The sequence below is a fragment of the Lutra lutra genome, chromosome 4 (genome assembly GCF_902655055.1).
Source record: "Lutra lutra chromosome 4, mLutLut1.2, whole genome shotgun sequence".
In the NCBI taxonomy this organism is placed as follows: Eukaryota; Metazoa; Chordata; class Mammalia; order Carnivora; family Mustelidae; genus Lutra; species Lutra lutra.
Genome location: NC_062281.1, coordinates 86,139,371 through 86,155,268, shown reverse-complemented (window position 1 = coordinate 86,155,268; position 15,898 = coordinate 86,139,371). Strand labels below are relative to the sequence as shown.

General features: G+C 44.3%; 1 protein-coding gene, 1 long non-coding RNA gene and 2 pseudogenes across 2 annotated transcripts in view; 2 read left to right on the top strand and 2 right to left on the bottom strand.

The window, feature by feature from the left end:
- SPIDR (scaffold protein involved in DNA repair) overlaps nucleotides 1-15,898 on the top strand; it is a 676,929-nt gene that overhangs the window by 50,258 nt on the left and 610,773 nt on the right. The window lies entirely within an intron of this gene.
- On the bottom strand, nucleotides 3-1,590 carry LOC125099076 (40S ribosomal protein S2-like; annotated as a pseudogene).
- Nucleotides 1,662-4,094, bottom strand: LOC125099075 (RING finger protein 121-like; annotated as a pseudogene).
- On the top strand, nucleotides 6,638-12,753 carry LOC125096769 (uncharacterized). The gene is made up of 3 exons (XR_007126386.1): nucleotides 6,638-6,816; nucleotides 11,820-11,896; nucleotides 12,599-12,753. It is a non-coding gene; the product is annotated as an uncharacterized LOC125096769 (long non-coding RNA).

Genomic DNA, 15,898 nt, shown 5'->3' with positions numbered 1-15,898 from the left:
ATCTATGTGGTGGCCATAGCTGGAGCCTAGGTCCTCTGCACGGAGATTCCTGTTGTGGGTCTTCACACGATGGTCAGTGAATTCCTGATAGGTACACTTGGTGACCATAGTCTCTTTCCAGAGATCAGGGGTGAGATACCTATAGATATTGGAAATGGCATCAAAAGTAGCCATGGTGAAGTTGCTTGGATGGCAGTGCAGTCCCTTGCTGAGGCGTAGCAGTCATCAATACTGGCCATCATCAGTAACTTCTTGGGCACTGGCTGAGACAATACCAGTGCCTTTGGGAGCAGGGATGAGGCATACCAGCACAAAGCCACAGTGGCCAGTCACCTTGCATGGGACAGTTTGGGGGTTACTTGTTCCTCCAGTAACCTTGCCAAATGGGGATGATGGAAAGCTTGACCACGGGATGCCTGGGTGGCTCAGTTGGTTAAATGACTGGTTTTGGTTCAGGTCATGTTCCCAGGGTTCTGGGATTGAGCCCCATATCTGGCTCCTCACTTAGCAGGGAGCCTGCTTTTCCCTTTCCCTCTACCTGCTAGTCTGCCTGCTTGTGCTCTCTCTCTGTCAAATAAATAAATAAAAATTCTTAAAAAAAAAAAAAAAAAAAAGCTTGGCTAGGTTGATGGCCCCACGGATGGCAGTGGCTACCTCCTTGGAGTATTTAACATTCAGACTGATGTCAGCAAATGCCTTGAACCTGGCCTGTTGATGAGCATGCGTCTGCTTTTGCGTAGGCATAATCTCCAAAACCTCATCCTTAAAGAGGGATGTCCCTAGGAAGCAGTCAATGATCTCAGATTCCTTGATAGGCAGGGAGAAGAGATACATCTCTTCTAGGGATCAGGGACTTGATCTTCATGACTGTGACCAGGTGGCACAGCATGGTGATGGGGATCCACTCCTTGGCCTTGCCTCTTTGAACTCTGTGGCCTTGGCCCTGACCTAGATGCTGCTACTAAAGCCTCCATGGAAGCCACCATGGCCTCCCATTCCAGAGCTCCTGGGCCCTCCCATAACACCAACATCATCTGCCATTTCTTTTCTTGGAAAAGAATCTCCTTCTCACCATCTTTTGGGAATCTACCATAGGTTTTTTCCTTGGTGGTTCCCATGAAGTTTAGTATAACTACCTTTATTTATAACTGTATTTTAAGTTGTTAAGTTTGAACACATTCTGAACTCATTTTTACTCCCCTCACCCCATGTTTTATGGTTTTGACATCACATTTTACATACTTTTATCTTGTGTATCCCTCAACTAATTATTGTAGTTATACTTATTTTTACTACTTTTATTTTTTAACTTTTATGGTAGCTTTATAAGTGATTAATCCACCATTGTATTGAATGTTTACCTTTACTAATGAGATTCATACTTTTATATGTTTTTTTTTTTTTAATATTTATCAAAATAGTTTTCTTTTATAATGCCCCCACTGCTGCAGCCCCACTGGCTGGCTCTCCAACGTCTCCCTCCCCAGCCTGGACACAGCTGGAGGGATCCTGAGTTGTCCAGGTGTCCCTTTGAGTCTTTCCTACCCAGGACACCTTGGAAAACAGGGAGGAGAGTGCCCTGAGGTCCATAGTGGGTGCTTCCTGACTATTCCAGGCCTAGGATATAGTTGATGCCTTGCACCAGGACAATGATGTCAGACTGCCAAATACCGAAACTAGTCTAGCAGTTGCCTCTACATGAGTGAGGCCTCTCCCAGGGATTGCTGAGCATTCTCTTGAGGTTCATCTTCTGTTTGCAGTAGGGACACATCTGTTTCCTTCCTACAGTGCACCAGCCAAGGATGCAGAACTCAAGGAATACGTGATTGCAAGACAACTTATATATGCTGTGTATGTTCTTGATGATGCCCTCTTCACCGACATCCACAAAGATCTGCTGCCCACACATGGCACACACACTGTCTGAGAGATGTTTGGTAGGCATGCCTGACATTGTAGAGCTCTATGGTAGATGCCATGTAGTCTCACACATTTCTACAAAGTCTTGTTCAAGAACAACATAGTAGAGGCCATAGAAGACAAGAGAAGTAACAAAGTCCATGGCATCTTCTGGTTTGATCTTGAATAACAGAGACCAAAAAGGGTAAACATGACAGCCACGTAGCCAACAATGCCAGTGGCATAGCTTATTTTATAGATAAACAAGAACTACTTACTTATAAACCAACCTTGGGGTGTCTGTACTGTTGGTGAAGATGGCATTGGTAGAAGTGGAGGTTGGAGAAGGTACTGTTAGAGAATGGGAGCTGGATGAGGTTGATATGTCAGACCTCTTCCGAGAGGAGCAGTGGAGGGTTGAGCACACGTGCATGCATTACCAAGCACTATAGCCATGAAGCCATGCACATTGAAATGGTCCTCATTCTTCCGGCTACTTTGGTGATGGCTCAGCTGTTCCTGGTGCAGGGGAAACAGAGGGAATCCCACTCCTACGATATGGTGACCCTGTTTCGGGTATGGGTTTTCCCCCTCTCTTTCACAGGGAAGCTGCACTGGTGGAGGTTCCTAGTGATCTGGATCTTGTTCTCTGCCGACACAGCTTTTATCACCCTCTGAGCTATCTGAAAACTACTAATACAGATAATTCCAAGTTTGGTTTCCTATGTTTTCTTGTTATGAACTTGCACTTTTTATTTTCAGCCTACAAAAGTCCCTTTAACATTTCTTGTAATGCTGTTTTAGATGAACTCATAGGTTTTCTTTTTCCAGAAAACTCTTTCTTTTTCCTTCAATTCGGAATGATGATTTTGCTGGGTGTATTTTGGATGAAAGTTTATTTCCTTTCAACACTTTGAATATATTGTGCCACTCCTTTCTGCCTGAAAAGCTTCTGCTGAAAATCTTCTGTAGCCTTTTTTAAAAATACTTGTTATAGTTTTTAATTGCTGCTTTTGAGATTCTCTCCTTGTCTTTACCTTTTGACATTTTAATTAGGAAGTGTCTTCCTGTGAGTCTCCGGGTTCATCTTAATTGGAACTTTCTGGAATAGGATGTCTGTTTCCTTCTCTGAGTTACAGAAATTTCCAGCCATTTCATTCATTTCCTCAGATAAGTTTTCTACCCCTTTCTCTCTCCATCTTCTGTAACAGACATAGTATGAATGTTAAGTCTGTTTGATGTTTCCCCTTAGTCCCTTAGGCTACCTTTGGTTTTTTGTGTGTGTGTGTGTTTTTTTTTTCCATTCTTTTTTTTTTGCTGCTCTGATTGGGTGATCTCCAGTGCCCTGTTTTGAGTTCACTGATGATTCTGCTTCATCCAGTCTGCTTTTGAACCCCTTTAGTGTATTTTTTGGTTCAATTATTGCTTTCTTCAGCTCTATGACTTCCATTTGGTGCTTTCCTATATTTTCTAACTCTTTTTTTTAATCTATTCTTCTTCTGAATTCAGAAAGCATCTTTATGATCATTACTTTGAATTTTTCGTCATGCAAATTATGTACATCTTTGTTTCATTAAGGGTTTTTTTTGGTGGGGGGAGTTTTAGTTTTTTTAATTTGGAACACATTCCTGTTTCTTCATTTTGCTTGACTCTTTGTGTTTGTTTCTATGTATTAAATGAAGCTGTCACCTCTCCCAGTCTTGGAGGAATGTGTCTTGTAGGAAATGAACCTTGACATTCAACCTCTCCCTAGTTCTTGGTTGTCTCTTGGTCCTTTATGATTTTCCAAGCAGCCTAATTTATTTTTAATAGATCCCAGTCATTGAGAGTGTGCCCAAAGGGCATGTATCAGTGTCCCAGAGGGGAATATCTCAGCTAACACCTAAACCCAGCAGATTGGAATATATATATACATATATACACATATATGTATTTTAAAAGCTGCTGTCTAAAGACCTATACACATACACACACACACACACACACACACACAGTTTTGTGGGACCACAAGCTTAAGGCTTGCTGGCTACCAAAGCATGAGATGTGGAGTTGTGCTCTGACCAACAGTTTCAAAAGCCAGTACTCCAGGCTAGTGTATAAGCTTCTTTCTGGGACATACTGACAAAATACAGTGAGGGAGAGGAAGGGCACAATGATGGTGTCTCTCTACCTATGTTCTGTGTGAGTACCTCCATAGTCTCTAAGATGTGTGCCGAACCTGAAGCCTATTCATCAATCTGAAGCAACAGGAAAAACCGGAGAGCACCACAAAGGGCCACTGACTGGTGAATGAACAAAAGGTGGCCCATCTGTACCATGGAATTCTACTCAGCATCAACAGGAGAGAAATCTGATTGAAGCTACAGCATGGAGGACCCTGAAAAGCATGCTGAGTGAAAGAAGCCAGTCACCAAGGACTACATACTGTCTCATTCGATTTATGTACAATCTCCAGAAAGAAGCTATGTATAGAGACAGAAAGCAGATCAGCATTGTTTGGGGCTGGAGGAGGGAGCGAAAATTGTCTGCAGAGGGCCTGGAGGAGGTGTGGGGAGGTGAAGGAAGCCTCTAAAACAAACTCGGGTCCTAGCTGAACAACTCTGTCATTGTAGGATACTTTTATAATGGGTGAAATACTTGTATGTAATTTTCACTTAAAGAAAAAAAAAAGAGAGAAAGAAAGAAGGCGACAGTCTCCCATTAGTGGATTCTGGGGTCTCCAGGCAAACCCTGCCTGGTGAGGTGCCACATCCTGGAGTCCCAACAGGTGGTGAGTTAGAGCCTGGTTTCTGACCTCCCAGCTGGACTCAGGGATTCAGGGCCTGTGCCTTAGGCCTCTGGCCCTGGCAGTTCCCCTGGACTCCACAAGGGGGCAGACGACTTAAGGGAGGAGACCTCCAAGTGGCACAAGACAAGGGTGTTGCAGGCAAAGACAGGGGGAACCAGCTGCTTGGAGATATGGGGAGAAAATGAGGGCTGCAGAGCACATGAGAGCAGCTGGCTATATCTAGATGGGTTTTGTTGTTGTTGTCGTTTTTAAGGATTTTAAAGGGAAGAGTCAGGGCCATTCTGTTACTTGAACTCAGTCCAGAGAAGCCAGAGCTTTCACTGAGGCCACGTTCTACTTCCTGCCCTGGCTCCTAAGATCTCTGGGCCTCAGTTTCCTCATGTGTAAGGTAAGATTGGTATTCACATTCTCCCAGTTCCCTTCCCCTCTCAGTTTCTGTGAGTGCATGAGGATCTGAGGTGCCCGTTTAGTAGCTCTGGGGACTGCAGCTGAGATCTGGCTTGGGCCCTTCTCTGTGTGTCCCGTGCGGGAGCCTGAGCTGAACCTAGACTGAAAACCGAGTATGGAGGGAGCAGATGGAAGATAGAACATCAGCAGGCTTGGGGGATGAGAATAACCCAAAGAAGGATAAGGCAATGGTGGGGCAAGAGGTTGCCAATGGAGGTAAGAACAGGGACAAGTCGAGTTCAGAAAAGTCAGGGGAAACTGAGGAATGCATACAGCAGCAGCCATCTCTGCCAAGGACCAGCCTGACCTGACCAGTGAGGACTAGGGAGTAACTTAGTCTACAATGAATCTGTGCAGTGCTAAGGAGCCCCATATGATGGATCAGAATTTGATTGTACTGCTGGGAAGCACCAGTTCCAGGAGAAGGATGTGACCACGAGGCTCTGCCAGAGAACCCTAGCTTCGACCTTGGAGCTGCCCTCACGGTGGCTGTTTTCAAAGTAACTGTGGGCTTAGGGGGATCAAGGATGTTTGGATAAGGGTTGGAGATGTCTATTCTTACTGCAGTGAGTTCTACCCTAAGGTCAGGAAGGGCCAGGGTAGGGGACCCTTCCGTCTGAAGCCAAGTGATATTAATAAATTCTTTTTTTCAATTTTTTAAATTTTAAATGGTTTATTTGCCTAATATTTAAATTCATAACTAACCATCAATTGGGGAGATGAACACCTATTTCCCAACTCCCCTTCAATGCCATAATGGGTGGATGCACAAACATTAACCCTCGGGCACTGCGTGTAAGGCAGAAACATCTAGAAAGACCTTCATTTGAAGGAAAAAAAACTCTCCATCTCATGGAGTTGAGCCTGCCTCTCAGTGCATTGCTTGGCTTTTTGCTTTAAGGCCTCCACTTCTCCCTTGAGGATGTAACACTTCTCCTTTACCTGGAGTATTTCTGCCAAGGACTCCACATAATTCAAGGCCTAGTTCTCCTGCACAACTTCCTCCCTTTGCCGCTTCTCATTTCCTGCCATGGATTCGAAAACAGAGTGTTCAAGCCCCTGGCCTATTTCATCTCCCTGGGCATGCTGTATTTTTTTTTTTTCCTCAGGAGGAGACCTCCCCACAAAATGAATAATGCAGAGAGAGCAGACCACAAGGACCTCAGGCTGAAGGACATTGAAAATGAGAAGAGACTGAAATGCTCACTTCTCTGCAGAGGTGAAAAGCATGCAGTCATAGATTTTTGGGTCAAGATTGCGTCCCAGTGGCATCTTAGTCCTGTGCTCTCCTGGGATGGAAGACTTGTGATTTGGAAGCTCCCAGGTCTCCGTGGCTTCATTGGACAAATCGGTGCAATGTTGAGTAGGATTGGAGGTCTTGTAATGTGACAACAGCTGGAATGCCCTGTGTTTGAACGCCCTGTACTCTGGGGAGAAGGGAGGATCTGTGTCCAAGCAAACATGCTGAACTCACTGTCCAGGGGTCTTCTTGGCCTAGTGCAGAGCTGCTTTGTTGGTCTCCAGGTCCAAGGGCACCTGGCATACTGACTGTCAACCTTCCTGCTTAGCCCATTAGACAACACAGTTGTTCTCCAGGTCCAAGGACACATGGGAAGCCTGTTTCCAAGGTGGTCACTCAAGCAGAGAGCTGAGTTGCTGGTCTCTGGGTCCAAAGGCACATGGTGAGCCTCTCTATGTATCTGCTTGTGCTAACCCAGATCTCATTTCTTGGGTTCATGGTCCAAGGGCATATGTTTAGCCCACTATCACGGTACCTGCTTAAGCCACCAGACAGCTCAGTTTTTGGTCTCCAGGTCCAAGGGTACTTGGAGAGCTTTTTGTCAAGGTACCCCCTTGGCCAGGCAAAGAGCTGAGTTGTTGGTCTCAAGGTCCTAGGGCACATGGTAAGCCACATGTCTAGGTGTCTGCTTGGCTTAGCCCAGAGCTCCTTGGTTGGTCTCCAGGTCAATGGTCACATGGTGACCAAGCTGTCCAGGTGCCAGCTTGGCCTAGTAGAGACCTGATTTTGTGGTTTCCAGTTCCACGGGCCCATGGTGAGGCAGCTGTGAAGTCACCTGCTTGGCTTATCACAGAGCTGCGTTTTTGGTCTCCAGGTCCAAGGGCACATGGTTAGTCCCCTGTCAACATGCCTGCTTTGCCCATCAGACAGTTCAGTTGTTGGTGTCCAGGTCCAAGAGCACATGGTAGAACTGCTGTCCAGGTGTGTGCTTGGTATAATAGAGAGCAAATTGGTTAGTTTCCAGGGACCTGGCTCTCCAAGTGCCTGCTTGGCCTCGCAGACATCTCAGTTGTTGGTCTCCTGGTCCAAGGGCACATGGTGAGTGGGCTTTCCAGGTACCCGCTTGGCCTAGTGGAGAGCTGAGTTTTTGTACACTGGGTACAAAGGCCCATGGTAATGCTTCTGTTGAGCTGAATCATTTTCCTGATACAGAGCTGGGATGCAGGACTCATGGTTTCTTGGCACGTGGCAAGCCCATTCTCTGAGGTTACATGTCTTGTGCTACATTGGGCTGGCCAACTTGAGGTATAGAGGCTCCTTGTACACAGAGTGTCTATGTGACTCATCTGCCTAGTGTGAAATGGGATCAGAAGCCTCCCAGTCTTTGGGTTCCTGGCAGGTACTCTGTTCTGAGGTCTGAATTTCTCTTTGTTAGGCTTTGTTTGAGGATTGATGGTCTGCGGGCTCTGGGTGAGCCAGGTTTCTGGGGAATTATTTTGTCCGCTGCTGAGCTGTTTCAGGCAGTCCATGAACTGAGGGCCGGTGTTCTGCTGACTAACACTGCATACAGAGATGTGGTGATTCCTTTTCCCAGTACCTACTTGTTTCATAAAATCCCTCTGCCTGGTGTCTCCAGACATTCCACACACTGTGCACATCTGGGTCAGCTGGATGTTCAGAGCATTCATGTGCTCTGTGCTGAGCCAGGTTGGAGGGCTCCAGAGTAGTAGTGTGCCCAGTGATCCCTCAGGACGTGGACTCAGCTTTCCTGTAATGAAGACACCTGTGACCCCAGAGGTGGAGCCCAGCTGGCTGAGAATCCATGGAACTCTGGTAGCCAGTGTCCTACTCCCACGTACCAAATGAGAATGTCTCCCTGAGGACCTGGGCCAGCCTCCTAGTGTGAAATGGGTCTAGGAGTCATCGTGTATGGGTTCGAGGACTCTCCAGACCACAGAGGGGCACAAACGTAGGTGCCAACATGAAGGTGGTGTGTAGCATATTGGAGAGAGGCCCATTGCAGGAGGAGTGGGCAGGGGGCTTTCCATGGGCAGGGGCGGCGAACAGGGCAGAGAAATCGAGGAAGAGCAAGAAGAGCTGTGAGTGAACCTCCATCTCTCTCCTCACTGCAGCCTGGGCTGTTGCCAAGCTTTTATAACCACCCAGGGACATCACAATGCTTTCCTCATGTGATGTCACCACCATGTGTTGTCACCAGTATGCGCTGGCCAATCGCCAGGGATTTCTCAGGCTGGCCTCATTCTCGTGACCAACCACCAGGCAGGTCAGCTGGCCAATTACTGATGGCTTTCTCAGGGACACCCCTGACTGATACAATCACCTGGAAACCATGTTTTAAAGGAAATGGGTTAAACAGTCCTTCAAGAAGAAAAATGAATATTTGGGTTGTATTTATACTGATGGTCATAGTGAGGCTGAAAGACTCAACCACTACAAAGGTAAATGTGCCACACAGAGGCACCATTAATTAGAACACTGACATGGATATTAATGAAGACATGGAGCATGAGACCCCATGAAAGTTCACAATTGTACATAAGTCAGAACCTGGCCATAGAGAAAATGCTACTCTCAGCTCCTCCATCAAATCTTAGATAGTAAGTGGAGAAAATGGTAGGCATTATGTTTAGTACATCGTCCCACAATAAAGTCAACCTGGAAGGGATGAAGCTGTGTCACCAGTAAGTATCTGCTTGCCAATAGCGTAGTGGCATTCAGCCCTCATAGAAGGGGGACAACAAAATCCATCCTGTCACCAGATTCAGTTTTCATGTCCAGCATCCAATCAGAAAATTCTGGGGGCAAAAATTAAATTGTTCTCCTCCCTCAGATACAACTACATACTTATCAATTTAATCTGAACACTCAAGAAATCAATCAAAGTTGTGATCATATAAATGCTGCAAGGCTACAAGTAGAAAAATGACCACCATTTGGAAGGCAGGAGGAGGGAGACTTGAATCTGGTGTGGTATGGCTGACGATACCGTGGAGGGGAGGGCGTCTGTTTCAGGAAGATACGACAAAATATTATAAACAGCTGGGTGCAAAAGCAGAACGTTTTAAAGTCTGGATAAAGAAGATGTGGTACATAGATACAATGGAATATTACTCAGTGACCAAAAAACTGAAATCTTGTCACTTGTAAGGATGAGGATGGAACTAGAGGGTATAATGCTAAGGGAAAGAAGTCAGTCACAGAAAGCCAAAAAGCCAAATGATTTCTATCATTAGCATAATATAAGAAACAAAACCAATGAACATAGGAGAAGGGGAGGAAAAATAAAACAGGATGCATATAGAGAGGGAGGCAAACCGTAAGAGAATCAACACTAGTGAACAACCTGAAGGTTGCTAGAGTGGAGGTAGGTGGGACATGGGGTAACTGGGTGGTGGGCATTACGGACGGCATTTGATGAAATGAGCACGAGATATTATATGCAACTGATGCATCACTAAATTGTACCCCTGAAACTTTAAAAAAAAATGTTTTCAGGGGCATGCCATAGATCTTCCCCACTAGCACATAGGAAGTTCCCCTAAATTACTTGATGAAAGAGCGAGCTGTCAGATGGAGCTGTCTCATCCCAGTGCAGATACACAGGGTCTAGAGCTCAGGGGAGAGAGAATCTGAACAGAGAGGTACTCTCAAAAAATGGGAGCACATGGGCTTCCCGGTGTGGACCATGAAGAGAAGAGCATGTGGCCTGGGACTGAACACCAACCAAAAGGGCACACAAGAAAAAGGTGGCAACAGATGTCGAAACAGAAATCTGCAAAGAAATGAACTAGAAGTAAATTACCACAGAAGTGAAGAGTGGGGCCTCCCCAACAGACCAGTTACCTTTAGCCCCTAGACTGGTGGAGTGAGGATAATTCCAGCTGGATTTCCTTTGGGTTTCTGTTACTCTCAGGAGAAACCCATTCCTGTATACTATGTATACATACATTCTATGTATACTTTCTGACTCATTAATTTCTTTTGAAGTGTAGTTGACACACAGTATTTTGTTAATGTCAGGTGAAAATTATAATGCCTGGACAAGTTTTTACCTTATATTATAACGAGCACAAGTGTAGCTACCATCCGTCACCAGAGACACTATTCCAATACAATTGATCATATTCCCTATGCTGTGCCTTTCATCCCCATGACTTATGCAACCCACAATGGGAAGACTGTGTCTCCTACACCCCTTCACCTATTTCTTCCATGCCCCCCTCACCTTCCTTCTGAGAACGATCTGTTTCTTTTCTATATTGACATTCTGATTCTGCTTTTTGTTTGCTTGTTTATTCATTTGTATTGCTTTAGAATCCAGGCAGGAGTGAAATCCTCTAGTGTTTGTGCCTTCAGGTCTTACCTATTTCACTTTAGTGTATGCTGTCTGGGTCCTTCCATGCTCCAAAGGACAGAAATCCCATCCTTTTCAAAGGCTGAGTAATTTTCCATTTCTTCTAGGTTGCTTAACTTATTGGCATATAGTTGCTGATCATAATTCCTGATGATTGTTTCCATTTCCTTGGTGTGGGTCGTGATCTCTCCCCTTTCATTGATATTAGTAATATTCTTAAGAATGCTACCTGGGTGGGCCATGACTAAAAAGGGTCAAGGATCTACTCAGAAAGTGAAATTTTAGGGAATATAGTACATGTGTGGAGACAAGTGTCTCATAATGGGAGAAAAGTTCCTGCATTTAACAGCACCTAATGACTTCTGGGGATCAAACCTGACCCTGATCATGGCTCTAGATGCCAAATAACAAGGGAAACTACTGACTTCCATCGCCTAGACAAAAACAGGAGGCCCTTAATGCACATAATAACTGGAAAGTGGCTCTGCCCATAGCATCATGCAATATAAACATCACTTGGCCAGTGGCCAAAGAAGGGTATGCGTTGAGTTTGTGACAGTGTCCCCTAGATCTTGGAGAAGGTTTGGGTCTTGATGTTGCAGGTGTGCACATTACACAATCTTGGGAAAACTTGCCTAGCACAATTTTGTGTTCAATGGACACTAAATATTTAGTCCATGATCTGTAGTCGTTCTTTCACAGATTATCCAGTATTGGCTTCAATCAAAAATGACTTTTCTAGTCTTAGAAATGCCAAGGGTGCCTGCGTGCCTCAGTCAGTGAAGCGTCTGACTTGGTTCCAGCTCAATCAGGATCTGGTGGTAGTGGGATCAAGACCCAAGTTGCGCTCCATGCTCAACACACAGTCTGCTTTAGCTTCTGTCTCCCTCTCCATAACCCTCTGTTCTCCCAGCTCGCAGTACTTTTTCTCCCTAAAATAAACACAATCCTTAAAAAATACTAATGCTCACAAATGTGCAGATTTCAACACATCCTATGATGAATGGATGATTTGATGAATAACAAGGTAGAGCACCTTTCTTTTTCTTTTTATTTTTTTTTCTCAACAGAGTGCAGAATTGTAATTCAGGATGTCAGTGGAAGAGGTGAGTAAGATCATATCATCTCAACAACCTAATGTAAACAGGTAAAAGAAGGAATGCATAGAATTATATGTCATGTACACAATGATTGGTTGATTATAAACAACTTGATATAAATGCATGTTTATATTTACCCGAAGATCCTGTCAAATAGGCAGAGCACTGGGAAACAAAAACTGGCCTGAAAGTGTTCTGGTAATTGGACTTTAGAAAACCATTAGATAGGGGTGCCTGGGTGGCTCAGTGGGTTAAAGCCTTTACTTTCAGCTCGGGTCATGATTCCAGTGTCCTGGGATCGAGCCCCGCATCTGGCTCTCTGTTCAGCAGGGAGTCTGCTTCCCCCCACCCCCCCCCCGCCTGCCTCTCTGTTTACTTGTAATTTCTGTCTGACAAATAAATAAATACATAATCTAAAAAAGAAAAAAAGAAAACCATTAGATAAACCTAAATCTAACACATTTAAATCTGTTTGTGAGCCACATGTTAGTCCATCAAGGGTGAACTTTAGGTGAGACACCAAACACTGAACGGATGCTTTGATTTCCTTGAGACCTGTTACCTGGGACACAGGGAATGTGACCTTGTGAGTTTCGCCGGCGAGCAAGCTTTACCTGATAGGATGTTAAGTTCAGTGACTAAAAGTTAACTTAAATATGCTACACACACCAATCATTACTTAAGTCAAAGATCTTCACTCTTCTTTGGTGGAATGAAGTTGAAACAAAGGACTAAAGATTCTGTTGCAGAAACAGGACCTGATGCTTATGGATTGATGGGAGTGGACACCTACATCAGATTTAGAGTACGAGCACTTGTCTCCTAAGGCAGCTGAGTCACACAACTCAGTCACACACAGCCCTCAGCCTGCCATTATTATTTGTTTACATGCTGCTGGTGTCATTTTATAAGAGACCACATCAGAAATGAGAGAAATCAGATCTGGGCACAAACTCATGGCATTTGATGGATATATCATTGCATACTGTTCCAAGGTTTCTGGAAGTACATTATAATGGCAATACATTATTGAGGACTCAATTAAATTATAAGAGAGAACATCATCCTCTATATTTTATAACTGTGGCGTTATCACTAAATGCAAGATAAATTGGCAGCCTTGCCATTTGAATGGTTACTCTCAAGGAAAGTTTATTGATGGACATACAAAGTATCTCACATGCATTGGTCCACAAACTCTGTACAATCTTCCCAGCCATACGACTGGATTTGGGTTGGATTATTCCTTTTCCTTGGGCTGCTGAAAAAAGTGCAAGGGAATGGAATCAGATCCTTCTCACCTGACAAGTACCTAAATCTCCAAAGATATGTTTACTGCCAGATGGAGCTTCAATCTGAAATGTGTTTGCTTGCATTCAAGATCCAACATCACTATATAAAACCCAGGTGTGATTTATTTGATCACAATGCCTAACTGAAATGTGAAAAGTGGTATCATTTGTAATAGCGTGAAGCTTGAAATACTGAGGGATAGATCTGACTGAAAATCACAATCTATTTCACAGAGAAATAAATGAAGCCTTAGAAAATGAAGAGAAGTTCCATATTCCGGGGTGACAAGATTCAATACTGTCAACATCAACTTTCCACCACTGGATCTCAGCCTGTATCTTTGGTAGAAAGTGACCAGTTGACTTGAAAATTCATATAAAAGTATAAATGACCTTGTATGGCCAAACACTTGAGAAACAAAGAGCCATCTTTGACGGTTAGCTGCACCTGATGTGAAGAACTATTATGAAGCTATCATAATCAAAACAAATTGGTATTGTTTCACACATTAGAATCACTTGAGAGTTGTTTAAACACTGCATGGAAATTTAGAAACATTTTCCATGTTTCAGAGTAGAATGTGTAATGAACTCGTACATACACATCACCCAGTTTAAACAGTGATCCAATTGTGAACAAATTTATATCCTCTATACCCCAAGCCACTCTCTCCCTCCCCAATTATTTTGAAACAAATTCCAGACACCTTATCAAATATTATTTTATCCGTAAATATTTTAGGATGTATCTGTAGAGGTTTTTTTTTGTTGTTGTTGTTGTTGTTGTTGTTGTTTGTTTATTTTAACAATCAGTATTATTATTCTCAGTGAATCTTTTTAAAAAAAGACTTCTGGGCCCTATATCTAAATCAGAATCTGAAAGTTATTCTTAGGCATATGTAAAAATTTCTGTAATTCTAATGCAGCCAGTCAGGCAACAATGCATTGCCTTAAGAATATGGTGATAAAGGTTTCCACTTATGACTCTTCCTTCTGTAATGTGAAAGTCCCTTCAATTGTTTCTCTGTTTATTTGAGTTTATGCTGCTCCTGGTGTCTCACAGTACAGTTTTGAGGTCTATTGAGAGATCATATAGAAGGTAGACTACCCTAGACATTTTCAAAGTAAAGCCCAAATGAATATCTTAATCTTTTTTTGAAACCCACATTATTTTATTTGTGGATGTCTTTACTTGATATAGTACAGTCCTATTTGCCAAAGTTTAAACCTATCTGAAGTGGAGATCAGCAAACTTTTTCTGTAAGGAACCATACAGTAAATACTTTAGACCTTGTGGACCATACAGTCTCTGTCACAACTATTCGGTTTTGCTTAGCATGACAGCAGCTATAGATAATACATAAATGAAAGAGTGTGGCTGTTTTCCAAAGAAGTTTATTTATAAAAGCATCTGGCTCCTGGCCATAGTATGCCAACTCTTATTCTAAAAGATGGTAATGAAAAGAAACTAAGTAATAAGTCTTTTTTTTTTTTAATCCTACAGACCTTATTTGATATTGGAACCACTTTTGTAAAGGAAGATTTGGTTTTGATCTGATGCTCCTTGAGCCTCCAGAATTTTCATCTCCACTCCTGAAGTAATTAGCATATGCCTGGCAGAAGTGAGCAAGTAAAATTTCATAACCACTTCTCAAAAATTAAGAAACCAGGGGCACCTGGGTGACTCAGTGGGTTAAGCCTCTGCCTTTGGCTCAGGTCCTGATCTCAAGTCATGAGTCTGCTTCCTCCTCTCTGCCTGTCTCTTTGCCTACTTGTGATCTCTGTCAAATACATGAATAAAATCTTTAAAAAATTTAAGAAACCGGGGGAAGACAATATGGAGAAGTAGGAGGAGGCGCCATTTCAACCTGTACCCTAAAGTGAGCTGATTACCTACTAAGGAACTCCGATCACCCTGAAATCAGCCTGAGATCAGAATTATACATGTCTGGATCTCTACATGGGCAGGAGATGCCAGTGGGCAGGTAAAGTGGAGTGGGAACATCGGACTGGTATTGGAAGATAAACAAAAGGGGGAGGGAGTCACCAGAGGCGACCCATTGGAAAGTAATACTCCAATATGAGAGTGCCCTGCATCTGGGGACCAGCATTAACTTGGAAACTGGTTGAAAGCACTAAGAAAGAGCAAAGGATTGTGGGGGGGAAATTGTGGGAATCGGGGCGGCTAGGGACAGGGGCTTAAGTCCCCAGGCCCAGGAGAGCCACCCCTGGCGCAGAGCCAGAGAGAGTGCGTCGGAGAAACCAGGTCTTGGTCCCTGAGCCACCAGCACACTTGAGAGCGCATGGGGTCCAGCTCCCATGAGGGGCTGGGACCCTCACCAGCTGGCAGAATGCCATGCCGTACTATCAGAGCCTGAGACGCATGCGCCCCGCACCCTCCCCTGAGAGAGGCACGCGCAGGCGCCAGCCCGGTGCTCTTGGACCTGGAAAGACCAGGCACTCCCAGCCCAGGACACCAGGAAAATCTCAGCGTGCGATCGCCGGATCGCTGCTTGCAACCTCTCTGGCGGTCTGGAGCTGCCCAGACAGCTGCCACTGTCGTGGTTTTGGGTACAAGCAGGAGTTCCAGTGTCCCCAGGGACCGCAACTCAGAACCTGCCCTGCCAGCGGCCGAAGGGAACTTAATGTGCTCTGGAGACGCAGAGGGGAACAGACTGAGGCTTCTCTCTGAGAGGGAGATTGGGGTGCAGTTTCTTTCCTCTAAACCTCCAAAAACCATCAAAAGCTGTCAAGGTG